At 47.6% G+C, this 15,836-nt stretch overlaps 1 protein-coding gene across 1 annotated transcript in view; it reads left to right on the top strand.

The window, feature by feature from the left end:
• Nucleotides 1-15,836, top strand: part of LOC141052906 (oocyte zinc finger protein XlCOF7.1-like) — a 160,646-nt gene that overhangs the window by 20,934 nt on the left and 123,876 nt on the right. The gene's annotated exons all lie outside the window — the stretch shown is intronic.

Below are 15,836 nucleotides of genomic sequence, written 5' to 3'. Positions count from 1 at the left end.
TTTAGCCGCCGCCGGTAAGTATACCCCCCCCGGGGATTTCCGGCTCCGGCGGCGCACAGGGGTTGGCAGCGCTGTGCAGGGGGCTGCGACCGGCGCTGCTCCGAAGCTCCCGGGCGTCCCGCGGGGCTTCCGGCGTTTCCGTGGTAGCGGTGACGTCAGGGGGCGGGCGGAGGAGGCGCTTCCGGGTCAGCGCGCCACTGCGCATGCGCGGCGATTCCAAGATGGCGGCGCCCATCGGAAACACCGATGGCGCGAGTTCGGGCGCCAGCTGGGGTAGGGAGCTCCATTAAGGGGGGGAGGGGCGCGGCATGGATACTGCTGACCGGAGGAGGGGGTATTTAGGTGGGACCCGGGCAGGGTTCCTTGCCTTGGCCACATTACTACATGCAGCAGTGTGCAGCAGCAGCAGTGGTAATGGAAAGCGATCGAGAGCAGCAGCGGCAGAAGCAAGGGCAGCAGCGGCAAACATCACTGCCGCCCCTGGATGACCTTCGGCAGGTCAAACAGAAAAAGAAAGGGTCCCGTGACAGTAATGCGGGACGAAGTGACCAGTCCACTCGTAAGAGCTCCTCCAGGCAGACAGGAGCATCGACCGAAAGAAATCCCCCTCGTTCTCCGGTACTTGATTGTGGCACTGGTAAGTGATCTTCGTGAAAGTTCACTCAGTGACGGGACCCCCCTTCTGTGTTTTTTCTTTTCTAGGGAAAGAAAGCTACAACTAAAAATAAGCATAGGGAATGCGCACTCTGTGCATGCCCATTACCGGATGCGTGCCTCAAAAGATTGTGCCCCCCTTGTATTCAGCAGACGGTGGCAGATGAGTCGCCTGCAGTAGCGGCGAGTTTGAGAGACATTGTCAGGGTAGAAATGAGGGAAACCCTAAAGTCCTTGTCTCAGCCGCAAAGTCTAAGGGGTGAGGTCCCGGCGGAATCTGATTCCTCGGTAGAGTGGAGAAAAAGCAGAGACTCCCAGGCTTCATCTCCCTCGTCCTCCTCAGGAGAAGAGGACTCGGGGCGATTTTGTCTGCCTCTTGACCGGGTAGATAAGCTGGTCAAAGCAGTCAGAGGGACAATGGAGGTAGAGGAGCCTAAGCCCCATTTATCCATGCAGGATGTCATGTTCGGTGGGCTGGAACAGAGGAAGCGGAGAGTCTTTCCGTTGAATCAAAAAATACAGGATCTGATCCACAGAGAGTGGAAAAAACCGGACAAAAGAGGGTCGTTACCACCCGCCCTCAAAAGGAGATACCCCTTCGACGATCCGGCAGTAAGTTCTTGGGACAGAGCCCCCAAATTAGACGCTGCCATTGCGAAGGCATCAAAAAAATCCTCGCTCCCCTTTGAGGACATGGGAGCCCTTAAAGATCCCTTAGATAGGAAAGCTGATACTTTCCTAAAAAACACCTGGGAGATGGCGGCCGGGTCCTTAAGACCAGCAGTGGCTTCAACGTGCACAGCCAGGTCCATGATGGTCTGGTTGGACCAGTTGGAGTCACAACTAAAGCAGGGTACATCAAGACAGACAGTTCTTGGGGCCCTACCGACCATCCAAGAGGGAGCAGCCTTCCTGGCAGACGCCTCAGCGGATGCAGTGAGAATGGCCGCCAGAGCAGCAGGTCTTTCTAACGCAGCTCGCAGAGCCCTGTGGCTAAAGTGCTGGCAGGGAGACATCCAGTCCAGAGCAAAGCTCTGTGCGATTCCATGTGAGGGCGAATATTTGTTTGGGACTGTCCTAGACGAGCTGCTTGACAAGGCGGGGGACGACAAGAAAAAGTTCCCAAACCTTTCGTCAGCGTCCTACCGTCGCCCATTTGGTAGAAGGAGATTTGGCCAGGGGAGAAGGCGCAACTCTTCGCCTGTTAGAGATCGACCCAGATGGGAAGACAGAAGGAGACGAGGTACGGGCTATATGTTTACACGCTCGTCGAGAGATCAAAAGAAACCAAACCAATGACTAGCGGTTCCCGTAGGGGGTAGACTGTCATCCTTCTTCCCGGCATGGTCACAGATTACGAATAGTGACTGGGCGCGTAAGGTAATATCCACCGGGCTTAGGTTGGAGTTTACCCAGATCCCGCGGAACACCTTTAAACTGACCCCCTTAAGATCTTCTCATCTCGAACAAGCGGCTTTAGAAGCGGAAGTCTTGAGCCTATGTCAGAAAAATGTTCTGGTAGAGGTTCCAGAGGCTGAAAGAGGAAGAGGGTTTTACTCTCCCCTGTTTCTAATCCAGAAGCCTGATAACACATTCAGAACGATTATAAACCTTCGTTCCCTTAACGAGTTTTTGATTAATCATAAATTCAAAATGGAGTCCATTAATACAACAATAAAAATATTGTTTAAAGGTTGTTTTATGGCAGTCATAGATTTGAAAGACGCGTACTATCATGTACCTATCCATACAGACTTCCAGCAGTTCCTGAGGGTGGCAGTTTCAGTAGAGGGCACAGTACGTCATTTTCAGTATAGAGCCCTTCCCTTTGGTCTCTCAGCAGCACCCAGGGTTTTTACAAAGTTAGTGGCCGAAGTTATGGCTCACTTACGGGAGGTGGACGTCTTAATCATTCCATATTTAGACGATTTCTTGATTGTAGGAAAATCGGTGGGTCATTGTAAATCCCAGATAGAAAAAGCTAAATCCAGGTTAGAAAACCTGGGATGGATTTTAAACTACGAAAAATCCCGACTCCAACCCTTAAAAATACAGAAATTTTTAGGGTTGATACTAAATTCAGACACTCAGCGGTGCCTGCTACCACTAGATAAAATACAAAAGATACAGGAGCAGGTTCTTCGGGCAATGGATAATCCATCTATGACCCTCAGACAGGCCATGTCCCTGTTAGGTTCTCTAACTTCATGCATCCCAGCAGTAAGGTGGGCACAGTTCCATACCAGAACCCTTCAAAACGACGTCTTGTTTAATAGCAGGGCCCTTGGAGGCTCCTTACAAGGTCGAATGTGTCTAAGCCCCTCAACTGTTACATCACTGAGATGGTGGCTTGAGAGCGAGAACCTAGCGTCAGGGGTGCGCTGGATAACACAGATAACCCGTATTATAACCACAGACGCAAGTTCCTTCGGTTGGGGAGCCCATATGGGGGACATAGTGGTACAGGGCCAGTGGGATTCTAATTCTGAAATCTCATCCAACCAGAGAGAACTATTGGCGATAGAGAGGGCAGTCAAGAAACTCATTATCTACCTGCAGGGCCATCATGTGAGGATACACTCGGACAACCAGGTAGCGGTAGCATATGTCAACCACCAAGGTGGAACCCGCTCCAGCGCTCTGATGCAGATAACAGAACGGCTCCTCCAGATAGCAGAGGAAAATTGTCTATCTTTGACCGCGCTCCACATCAGCGGAAAAGACAATGTAAGAGCAGACTTTTTAAGCCGCAAGGCTCTAAGACAAGGAGAATGGGCCTTGAACAAAAATATTTACCGCCAGATTGTCCGCAGATGGGGCCAGCCAGAGGTAGACCTCTTTGCCACCAGGAAAAACAGAAAAGAAAGTTTGTTCTGCTCTCTGAACCCCAGGGAAAATCCCCTGGCGGTGGATGCCCTACTGATAAGATGGGATTTTTCTCTGGCATACGCCTTCCCACCATTGAATCTTCTTCCTCTGGTAGTCAGGAAGATCAGAGAGGATCAGGCAAGAGTCATACTGATTACCCCCTTTTGGCCCAGGAGGACCTGGTTCGCATGGTTGAGGACCATGTCGATAGGCGATCCCTGGGTATTGCCGAACCTTCCGGATCTCCTCTACCAGGGGCCAGTCAGCCACCCACAAGTAGCGGGACTTCATTTGACGGCGTGGTATTTGAAAGGTCACTGTTAAAAAATAGAGGGTTCTCCAAGAACTTAATTGACACCCTCCTAAGAAGCAGAAAATTAACCACCACTAATATCTATGCTAGGACCTGGAAACGCTTCCTGTCCACCTTTCACTTTGACATCAGAGATGGAATTCCCACGAAACAGATTCTGGAATTTCTCCAGAAAGGTTTCGAATTGGGTCTCTCCACAAGCACGCTAAAAGTACAAGTTTCAGCCTTAGGGGCCCTGTTTGCAGCTGATATTGCAAAAGATTATTGGGTAGCAAGGTTCATCAGAGCAGCGGCCAGATCGAGACCTATACACAAAGACAGATGCGTACCGTGGGACTTAAACTTAGTCCTTACAGCCATGACAGAAAGTCCGTTTGAACCTTTAGATTCCGCCTCACTAAAGATTATATCCCTTAAAACAGCATTTCTGGTAGCAATAACATCCGCACGTAGGGTGAGCGACATACAGGCACTCTCCAGATTGCCTCCTTACACAGAGTTCTTACAGGATAGAGTGATCCTAAGGCCAGATCCAGCATACCTTCCCAAGGTAGCAACACAATTCCACAGGACACAGGAGATAGTTCTGCCTTCCTTCCTCCCTAACCCAACCAACCCTAAAGAGCAGAAACTCCAGACGTTAGATATTAGAAGATGCTTACTGACATATTTAGCAGCCACGGATCCTTGGAAGAAGGAGTACGCATTATTCCTATCCTTCCAAGGTTCCAGGAAAGGATACAGAGTATCAAAACGCACATTAGCAAGGTGGATTAGGGAGGCTATCTCTCTTGCCTACACAGCAGGTGGCGGTCCGGCTCCACAGAACCTGAGGGCACATTCCACTCGGGCCATGGCATCATCCTGGGCGGAGAGATCTGGAGTATCAATTGATCAAATATGTAAGGCGGCCACCTGGTCATCTCCTTCCACCTTTTTTAACCACTATCGGTTAGACATGGGTGCCTCCTCAGACCTCACCTTCGGGCTAAGGGTGCTGCAGGCTGTAGTCCCTCCCTAAGTTAGTTTACATCTCTGTAATTCTCTCGTGGTGCTGTCATGGGAGTCCGAATAAAGTATTAAGTTACGTACCGGTAACGGTATTTTTCGGAAGCCCATGACAGCACCCTTAGTTCCCTCCCTGGTTCACGTATAGAGGTGCACTCCTTTAGAAGATTGTTCATAGAATCACCATAGGTGGGAGATGGTATGAAATAATTCGGTTAAATAGGGTAGATAGGTTGTATATATCAGATGTTGTGTACTAACCATGGTAGCCTCTCAAGCTCTGTAATCCAACTGATGCGTGGGAGAGGTGCCGCCCTTTTGTATCTGTAGGTTTCCTGTTCCTATAGGGCGGATCCCCTCTCTCGTGGTGCTGTCATGGGCTTCCGAAAAATACCGTTACCGGTACGTAACTTAATACTTTTGGAGTGAAATCCTTTTCAGTCAGAATTTGACAGCTGGAGAATCCACCTTACCTTCAAGAATTAGACAATGTAGTCCCTTAGCTGCTCAAATCTCTGAACTACAAAGTCAAAAGACGGTGTATGTAAAAAGTGCTGACCATTTAGAAAATCTTAAGAAAAGTTTAATCTACATGGTAATCTCCTAAGAAAAAGCGGAGGGTAATGACACTGTTGCATTCCTAGAATCCTGGCATCTTACTGAATAAATCTACCTTCTCTCCCTTCTGTGCTTCTGAATCTGCTCATAGGGTCCCTACAAGACCAAGTCCAGTCTTTCTTTCAGTTTTTCTTCGCTTTATGACCATTTGTTTCTTATACCCTGAATTCTATTTCTACAGATTTCCTATGTCTAATATGTGTGATTGTGGGATGTGTCACTGCCTTCTCTAGGAGTCTGCAGTTCCCTGGTGGTCTTACATTTAGATGTCAGACATAAGGCAGAGGCAATTGTGTCTTTTATTAAAGACACGTTAGGATTGGACTATATTAGTAAGTTCTGTTTACAAGAAACTCATTTTGGATGCTGCTGTCAATTTTTGACAGTTGTATTTATCCCCTTTCTGACTGTTGACAGGATAGTATGTCAGCAGTCAGACTCCCCTACTTTGAGGTGGGCTCCGGCGGTAACTATCATCATTCTCCCCTGCTTGTGCCGATCACCGTCAGAGCAGGGGAGAATGATGAGATCCACGTTCAGCACCGGGCGCCGGGGAACAGCACTCACTGTAATGCTTCTTCCCTGGCGCCCGTCCTTGTGATACTGATGCGGCACACACATGCCACATGTGTGCAGCAAGTGTTACCCACACACAAACACTGACATCTCAGTTTTTACATCCCCACATTTTGAGAGCTATAATTTTTCCATATTTTGGCCCACAGAATCATGTGAGGTCCTGTTTTTTGCGGGACGAGTTGACATTTTTATTGGTAATATTTTCGGGCACATGACATTTTTTGATCGCTTTTTATTCTGATTTTTGGGAGGCAGAATGAACAAAAACCAGCAATTCACGAATTTCTTTTGGTGGGGGGGCTTTTATAACGTTCCGCGTGTGGTAAAATTGATAAGGCAGTTTTATTCTTCAGGTTAGTATAATTACAGCAATACCTCATTTATATTTTTTTTTTATGTTTTGGCACTTTTATACAATAAAAACTATTTTATATAAAAAATAATTATTTTTGCATCACTTTATTCTGAGAGCTATAACATTTTTATTTTTCCGGCGATGGAGCTGTATGGGGGCTTGTTTTTTGCGGGACAAGATGACGTTTTCAGTAGTACCATGTTTATTTATATCCGTCTTTTTGATTACGTGTTACTCCACTTTTTGTTCGGCGGTATGATGATAAAGCACTGGTTTTTGCCCCTTTTTTTTTATGGCGTTCAAAGGGGTTAACTAGTGGGACAGTTTTAAAGGTCGGGTCATTACGGCTGTGGCGATACGAAATATGTGTACTTTTATTGTTTCGATTTTTTTATATATTCAAATATGTATTTAGTGATAGAATAAATATTGATTTTTTTTTTTTATTATAATTTTTTTATAAATATATTTACAATTATTTAAAACATAATTTTTACATTATTCTAACTTTTCCACTTTTTCCCACTATGCACACTGAAAGCCTTCCTGATCATGCACTGCGCATAACCAGGAACTTTCTTAGCTCTGGTGACTTGGATGTTGTCATGTCAACATAGGGTCACCATGGCAGCGATTGGGACCCCGCGTCACGCCGTAGGGTCTCCAATTCAAAGGCAGAGGGGCTGTCAGCTCTCTGTCTGCTCCTAGAATGCTGCGATTGTGTTCAATCACATTTTGGGGGTCAAAGTATGGCCTGGACTGCGCCTCAGTCGCTCCAGAAGGTCCCGACCGCCGGAGCGACTTAGCCCTGATGCAACTCCCCGGACCAGGCGCCGGCTGCAGAGCCCATCCTGGGATCCATATGGACCGTCGGTGCAGCTCTGGCCACTGGGTGCCACTCTGGAGGGATTCCACATCATCGCTATGTGCAAGGAGCTGGGGGAAGTGATGTTGTTTGCTACACCCCCTGCGTGATGTCGTCCCAGTCAGGTGGTATCCCTAACCAGGAAGTGCAGCTGGCTCGGAGGGGCAGGGCCTCTCCTACTGCAGTGAGGCTGGAGCTGGCAGAGGAGCGGCAGGTGCTGCAGCGTCGGGACCAGGCGGCTGGATGTGGGACCGGGAAGCAGTCATCGGGAGCAGGTGCGACAGAGCGACAGGTGCAGCCGGGCCTATGCTACAGCAGTGGGTAGAAGGGAGACTCAGTCAGCTGGAGCTGACCAAGAGGAGCAGCGGGCGCATCCACTCAGAGCCTGTGCTGTGGGAGCAGCTGGACCTAGCCGGCAGAGATCCAGAAGATTGGAGCGGGGGGCCAGGAAGTGAACCATCTGTGATGTCTGCAGCAGTGGGGGTCAGGCTGCTGTCCATAGGAGAGGGCAGATCATTGCCAGGAATACAGGCTGCAGGAGTCTCTTAGATTCCGTTGGTGATGTATACCGAGTTTATGGTGGGACGGCATGGCTTAGGTATTACGAGCAGTTCAGGCAAAGGAAGGCGGTCCGTCAGAGTTTGCGCTGGGACCACAAAGAGATTAGTTTGTGTATGCGGTTCATGGCAGCACCGAATGCTGCCTTGAAGTCCTTTCCCTGGAGTACCGGAGGTGCTGCTAATTCGGCAGAGTCCTCAGCAGGTTCCAGAAAGGGGGTGTGTTGGCAGTTTAATGAATGGGAGTGCCGTTTCGGAACATCCTGCAAATATAAGCATGAATGTTCTGGCTGTGGAGGGTCTCACAGCCATTCCAAGTGCTTTACGAGAGGAAAGGAGAAGTCAAATGAGACTTCTTCAAGAAGAAAGGACACCGGTTAGAATCGATCGGATGCTTCCGTTGCTAAATAGGTATCTGGATAGGAAGTCGGCCGCGTTGTTAAGTGATGGTTTTAAGTTTGGCTTTAGGATTCCGTCGGCTGCAGTGCCACATTCAGGGTGGCCTAACAACTTTCTGTCGGCTAGGAAGCATGCGGCAGTGGTTAGGGACAAATAGGATAAGGAGATTGCATTGGGTTGCATGACGGGTCCCTTTTTGGAACCCCCGTTACCATGTTTGTGTTTCGCCGCTTGGTCTCATGCCCAAAAAGGAGCCTAATAAGTGTGGCTTAATCCATCACTTGTTTTACCCTCAGGGCAGTTCTAATGATGGTATTGACCCAAGTTTGGCGTCGGTATGCTAAGTTTCTTTTGATAAGGCCGTGGAATGGGTGTGGAGGCTGGGAAAAGGATCTCTGCTGGCAAAAATGAACATTGAGTCCGATTTTCACTTGCTTCCGGTGCACCCTGAGAGTTTTCATTTACTCGGTTATTTTTGGGACGGTCAGTATTATGTGGATTATTGTTTACTGATGGGTTATTCGATCTCATGTTCCTATTTTGAAAAGTTTAGTTGTTTTATTGAGTGGGTAGTGAGGGAGGAATCCGGCTTTGATTCAGTCTTGCACTATTTGGATGATTTTTTTTTTGTGTATTGGGCCGGTTGAGTCCGCAGTTTGTTCTTTGCTGCTTAGGACGGTTGAACAGGTGGCTTCTCATTTTAGTATTACGTTGGCCCCGGAAAAAAGAGGGCCCCTCAACGGTTTTGACATTTTTAGCAATTGAATTGGATTCGGTTAAGATGGAATTCCGCTTGCCAGAGGACAAGATGGTAGACTTGAAGTCTTGTGTGCAGGAGGCTTTGCAGGCGAAGAAATTGCACCTGCGTCAATTGCAATCTCTTTTGGGTAAGTTGAATTTTGCATGTAGAATTTTACCCACGGTACAAATTTTTTCACGGCTTTTAGCTCCGGCATCGGCCGATGTTACACATCCATTGCATTTTGTGAGATTGATTTCGGAGCACAAGGCGTACTTGTCTGTTTGGGCGGACTTTCTTCAATCTTATAACGGCAGGTCGGTATGGATGGATCGAGTTGTGTCTAATGTGGATCTCATATTGTTCACAGATGCGTCTGGTTCATGTGGTTTTGGGGCTTATTTTGGGGGGAGATAGTGTGTGGGAGAGTTGCCAGAATCATGGAAAGCAGCAAGTCTAACAAGGAACTTGGCGCTGCTCGAAATGTTTCCTATTGTAGTAGCTTTGGAGGTTTGGGGCACAGAGCTGAGGAACAATCTGAGTGTCGTGCTCTGTATTAACAACTTATCGGATGGTTCCTTGCCGGTTTTGTATCTGTTCCGCCATCTAGTACTCAGGTGTTTGGTTTTTAATGTCTGGTTTTGTGCTGACCATGTACCAGGTGTTCAGAATTCAATAGCTGGTGCATTGTCTTGCTTCCAGTGGGATCATTTTCGAGAACTGGTGCAGGATGCTGAGCAGTTGGAGACCGATTGGCCCTGGCGGTTGTGAGAAATAGTGTTCGTTCAGTGTTGAATCTGGTGAAGCGTTTGGTTAACCCTGGTACATGGTCTCAGTATCTTTCTGCGTGACGTCTTTGGTGAGAGCTTAAGGAGTCGGTTGGTGAACATGTGACGGAATTTGACCATCCCTATATATTATTGTTTATGATTGTCAAAGCAATTCAGGGGGGCTTGTCTTTTTTGGTGGTAGCGGGTAGGTTAGCAGGTTTGGCGTTTTTCTTTAAATCTATGGGTTGGAAAGATTTTATGAAGGATTTTTTGGTTTGTCAGGCAATGAAAGCATTTCGCAAGAGTTATCCGGTAAGGGATTGGCGGCGCCCAGCATCGTTTGAAATACTGAGTCAACTGTTGCGTTGCCTTGGTGTTGTGGTAGTTCAGAATATGAATGCAGGCTGTTTGGGGCTGTCTTTGTTTTCGCATTTTTTGGAGCATTTAGGGTGAGTGAGCTGGTGAGCAGAAATGTTAAATGTCATGGTAGGATGTTATTACAGGATGTAGTGTGCTCTGAGGAGACTATAAGGTGCTATCTGAGGTGCTCAAAGACTGATACGGCCGGTAGGGGTTGTTTGGTGGAACTGTGGGGTGTGGTAGGTTTGTTTGAATACCAGTGAGATGGGTTTCCTTGTTTCTTGAGGTGAGAGGTCCTACATCAGGTTTCTTTTTGGTACATCAGGATGGCTCTGCGTTATCTGTGTATCAGTTTATTACCATTTTTTGTCAGGGACTGGCTCATTGTGGTCTGAATGGCTTAGAGTTTGGTTCTCATTCATTTCAGATTGGGGTGGCCACAGAAGCTACTCGGTGGGGTTAGGGGTTTAAGCTGTGAAAAATATTGGTCGCTGCAAGCTATAGGTCTTAATTTCGGCCTCAAATGTTATAGGCACTCCCCCACCCATCCCCCTTCCAATTTTTCTGGCAGTTTGGTTGCATTATTAACTTGTAGAAGGGTTGTTGCATTCTGTCTTTTGCTTTATGGTTCAGGACCCCATTTGCTGATCTGGGTATTAGGCCACTCGTACGTGTACTGGAGTGTTATTCAGGCTGACGCAAGACTGACGGGGTGTCAGTTGGGCATATTGAAGGAGGAGGCTTTAGTGCGGTGGATCGGCGTTGGGGTTTTTTTGTGGAGCCGTGTGTTGCCTGATTTTCATTTTCACGCTACTCTGGATAGGCCCCCGAATATACTTGTTTAGCATGTGGGGGATGTCTTGGGCTCCAGAACATCTAGAGACTTGATCCGTGACATCAAGTTTGATGCCTGAGGCTCTTGGCATCCTATACGAGTTTAGTTGTAGTGTGGTCAGTCATCATTGCATGGCTGGCATGAAAACACGGAAGATCGGTTGAGCGTTTAAATAAAGCTCGGAGCAAGATGAATAGGGAGGTCTTCTGTTTTATTGCTTTGCAGGGGGGATAGTGGTTTGTCATCGGGACCTGGAAGTTCCATCCAGGGAATTTTTGCGGTCGGATGGGGTCTATTTAAATTATCTTGGTATAGATATGTGGGCATTCGCACTGATGGGGGGGGGGAGAGTCAAAAAGGCTCTTTTGGTGTGGCGGGACTCACAGGCATAAGGGTCATGCCTGCTCGCTGTGGCAGAAAAGGGGGGTTTTTGAAGGAGGTTGCTTACATTAAAGGAGGTCAAGGGAGCCCATTGCAAGGATGGGTGACTCCCATCGGTATTAAGCGGGTGTTTGAATTAAAATGGGTCCCTACTGAGAGAAGTCTCAGCGGGACATTTTTGGTATGGGCAACAATCAGCTGGGTCCACCTGGGCTGGTTGTGGTGCGGCTGGGGGCGGCATGGTGGAACTGTTTTTGTTGCAATTCCCCTCCTCCTTTCCAGAGGAAAAATTAATGTTTAATGTTATTTATGTTTACATATTATTTAATAAATGGGGCTGTTGTGGCCTTTATATCCAATGTCACGCAGTATGGTGTTTTATTTATAGTTATGTGGGGATAAGGGGGTTCATATGATTATGGGAAGAAGGCCGGTTAGTCTTTCATACCTAAATCAAGTGCCGGGAGCGGTCTGAGACCACTCCTAACACTTAGTGCCGGTGTAACAGGCCAGATTAACCCCCTGCCCAGAATATACCCGACGTTAAAGTGGCCTAGGCCAGATTATACTCTGGGTATATTCTGGCCTAGGCCAAACTACCCCTTTGGGTCAGAATATACCCCAGCTGCTGTAGATCAGATTTTTTATGCTTCTAAGAACCATCAAAAACAGGGCCCCTGGCAGTGCACGGGGGCTCCAGGCAGTGCACGGGGGGCTCCAGGAAGCCAAACTATACCCCAGGGTGTAAATTGGCCTAGGCCAGTTTATACCACTCTGGGCCAGAATATACACCAGCTGCTGTAGATCAGATTTTTCACACTGTTGAGAACCATCAAAAACGGGGCCCCTGCTAGCGCACGGGGGGCCCCAGGCAGCGCACGGTGGGGCCCCAGGCAGCGCACGGGGACCCCAGGGGCCCCAGGCAGTGCATAGGGCCCCAGGCAGTGTGCAAGGCCCCAGGCAGCATACCAGTGCCCGAGGCAGCGCACAGGGGGGCAGAGACGGTGCACAGCACCCCAGACAGCGCACAAGGGGGAAAGAGACAGCGCGCAGGGCCCCTTGTGCACTGTCTGTGCCCCCCTGTGTGCTGTCTCTGCCCCCTGTGTGTTGCCTGGGGCCCTGTACACTGCCTGGGGCCTCCATGTGCTGCCTGGAACCCCGTTCGCTGTCTCTGCCCCCCCCCCACCGTGTGCTGCCTGGGGCCCCATTTTTTATGGTTTTCAAAAGCGTGAAAAATCTCATCTACAGCAGCTGGTTTATATTCTGGCACAGAGTGGTATAAACTGGCCTAGGCCAATTTATACCCGGGGTATAATCTGGCCTAGGCCAATTTATACACCGGGGTATAGTTTGGCTTAGGCCATAATATACCCAGGGTATATTCTGGCCCAGAGGGGTATAAACTGGCCTAGGCTAATTTATACCCAGGGGTATAGTTTAGCCTAGGCCAGAATATACCCGGGGTATAATCTGGCCTAGCCCACTTTAACCCCGGGTATATTCTGGGTGGGGGGTTAATCTGGCCTTTTACACCGGGTGTCAGCTGTGAGAATCAGCTGACACCCGGCCACAATCGGCCGCACACAACCCGTGGGCAAATAGGCCCAGGGCACATGGATGAGATAATATGTCTGATGGCAGAAAGGGGTTAATTTTTTTTAAAGAAAAAAATATATATTTCTTATTCCCCCAGTCCATGAGTCTGGGAAAAATAAAAACATTCCGAGCATTTACACAAGGTAAATGCTCGGAAGAGGAAAAAAAAAACTAGACAAAGATATAAAAAACGTTGCACGTACAACAATAAAAAGAAATAATATTGATACACAATTAAAACATTGTGAGTTTCAGAACATAGTGTAAAAAAAAAATGAGAAATTTAGCTTTTTTTTTAACTAACAAATTATTTTCACCACTTAAAGAACAATACAAAAAACCCTGCAAATTTGGTATCTCTGTTTTGCTATTGACATTGAGAATTATTCAGGTGATTTTTACCGTACATGAACCCCGTAAAATAAAAAAAGAAACTAAGAATTACATTTTTTTTTTCAAAATTCTAACTGTGATTTTGTATTGTATGGTAAAATGAATGGTGTCATCCAAAATCAGAATTTATCCCCCAAAAAACAAACCCTTACTTGGCAAAGTTGAAGGAAGCACAGAATAATGATGGCTCTTGGAAGAAGGGAAGGAAAAAAAAGTGCAAAAGTGAAAAATTGCCCTGTCATCAAGGGGTAAGATGAATTGACTTGCCAAAAGCTGCTATGTCCGTCCAGAGATTTAACCACAAGAAGCCAAATCATTACTGAAGAAGACTGTCGGGACTGAGTGAGATTATTTTAGTGGATGTTGTCTATCGTCTCCTTATTTTGTCCACAACAGTTAGAACCCACTACATTGTACTTTTAGAGTTAAATCTAGATTGGGGATTTCAAGCTCGGCTGGGCATATGGGCCGCACATAGAAAAAATTAGAATTTAGGGGGCCGCATTCCTTGCAGGACAAAGTGACATTTTTAGCTATATAATTTTTTCTATACACCTTTTGAATATTTTTGCAGGGTTTATTTTATTTTTTTTTATAGATTGGGTCGTTATGGGTGAGGCGACAACAAACTTGCACTTTGTTTACTTTAGTTTATTTATAAAAAAGCATTTTTAGTGTCAACATTTTTTTTTAATGCTTTATTTTGATTTTTTAAATGTTTCCAATTTTTTTCCCCTAATTGGCCAGAAAATTGTCTTCCAATCAGCACCTCATCTTCATCTTCTAATGTTGCCCATTATTATCCCAATATTGTAGTTATGTCACCATCCAGGTCCCCATATTGTAGTTATAGCCTCATCAAGGTTCCCATATTTTAGATATGTCACCTATTGTGCCACTTTTCACATACACACATATAAAAGAAAAAAGCAAAAAGAAATATGATGTCACGCCGCCTGTCACTCCACTCCCACCTGGGGGTGGGACCTTGCGTTCGTTGTCACCACTTCCGGTGCCGCGGCCGCTCCGAGGGTCCCGTCGGGTGCGCACGCGCACCTCTCGCTACTAGCTCCGTGGTTGCGCCATGTTCCAGTGCGCACGCGTGCTCTGCCCACCTCTGTCTTTGGTCTCGTCCTCTCTATGATACTGGAGGACTTGACCCGGAAGTTCTAGGACTCAGGTGCTATATCAGGCTACCTCTTCCTATGGGAGGTGCCTGATTATTGTAGTACTTCCTCGCTTGGTCTGCCGTGTCCCTGCCTGGCTGTGCGCTGTATTCGGGTCCTCTGCCTTGTGCTCTATTGTGCCTCTTGGCACATGCTCTGAACCTGCACTCTGCCTTGTACTCTGATGTGCCTCGTGGCACACGCTCTATCCTGTACTCCGTTCCAGTACTCTGTTGTGCCTCCTGGCACACCTGCTGTCTAGCTCTGTATTCTGGTGTGCTCTTTTGCACGCATCCCGCTTTGTATGTCCCTGCAGACACACTCAATCGTGTCTCCTGTGAGCCTGCCGCCTGGTGCCAGCAGTCCTGGTACCTTACCCACTGGGACTTGCCCCTGACACTCCCTGTATAGGGGGTGGTCCTCACTAGGTCAGCTCGCCCTGGGCAGGTTGGTGCCACGACCCAGAGGGTCCACTCCAGGAGTCGTCACAGATGATAGATCCTTTGAAGATAGTGGCCCGGTCGAGAAGTCGCGTACAGCAGCTCTTCACTTCAGCTGAATGTGCATCCTTGGATGCACATTCAATTGAAATGTATTGCCACTCAGTGACTCATTGCACAGCAATACCAGTGCCTGACGCTGGCCAGTCAGAAGCCAGAAGCTGATATCTGTGTGGTGGAGCATGGCAGTGACGTCACACCAGCATATGACATCAGCCGATGTCAGTTGCTGGCCTCTGATTGGCCAGGGGCCATCACTGGTATTGCTGTGCAGAGAGCCAGTATCTGTGCAACAATACATTTCAATTGAATGTGTGTCCAAGGAAACAAATTCAACTGAAGCAAATTGTGAGTCAATGAAGGAATTTGCAAAGTGGAGAAGTGTAGGAGTATCAAGGGGACGGATTAATTAGTCAGGCGTCAGAGTTAAGGATGGACTGGAGAGGTGCGAGAGTGTTAGCAGGTCACAGAGGAGGATGTTGCAGTAGTCAAGGTGGTGAGTCAAGATGAGGGCCTGCACAAGCCTTTTGTGAGGTTTGAGTGATGGATGAGGAGAGAACAGATTCTGGAAATATTTTTGAGTTGGATGCGACAGGTGGTGGAGACAACATGGATCTGTGATTTGAAGGAAAGGTCAGAGTCGAGGTAGCATATTTCCAGTATAGTGGAAAGAGTGGTGTTATTTATTGTGATAGATCAGATAGGGAAGATGCACAAGATGGAGGAAAGATAATGAGTTCAGATTTGTCAACATTAAGCTTGAGGAAGTGAGAGAAGGAGGAGGATATGACTGACAGACACTGGACAGCAGAGCGGTGACGTCTGGGTTCCCTAGCATTAGGGACAGGGAAGGAGCTTCTGGTCCTGGGTCACCTGAAAA

The sequence above is a fragment of the Dendrobates tinctorius genome, unplaced genomic scaffold (assembly GCF_039654945.1).
Source record: "Dendrobates tinctorius isolate UK_male_01 unplaced genomic scaffold, ASM3965494v1 ptg000164l, whole genome shotgun sequence".
NCBI classification, from domain to species: Eukaryota; Metazoa; Chordata; class Amphibia; order Anura; family Dendrobatidae; genus Dendrobates; species Dendrobates tinctorius.
Note: the sequence above shows the minus strand (reverse complement) of the source record. Positions and strands in the feature narration are given on the sequence as shown.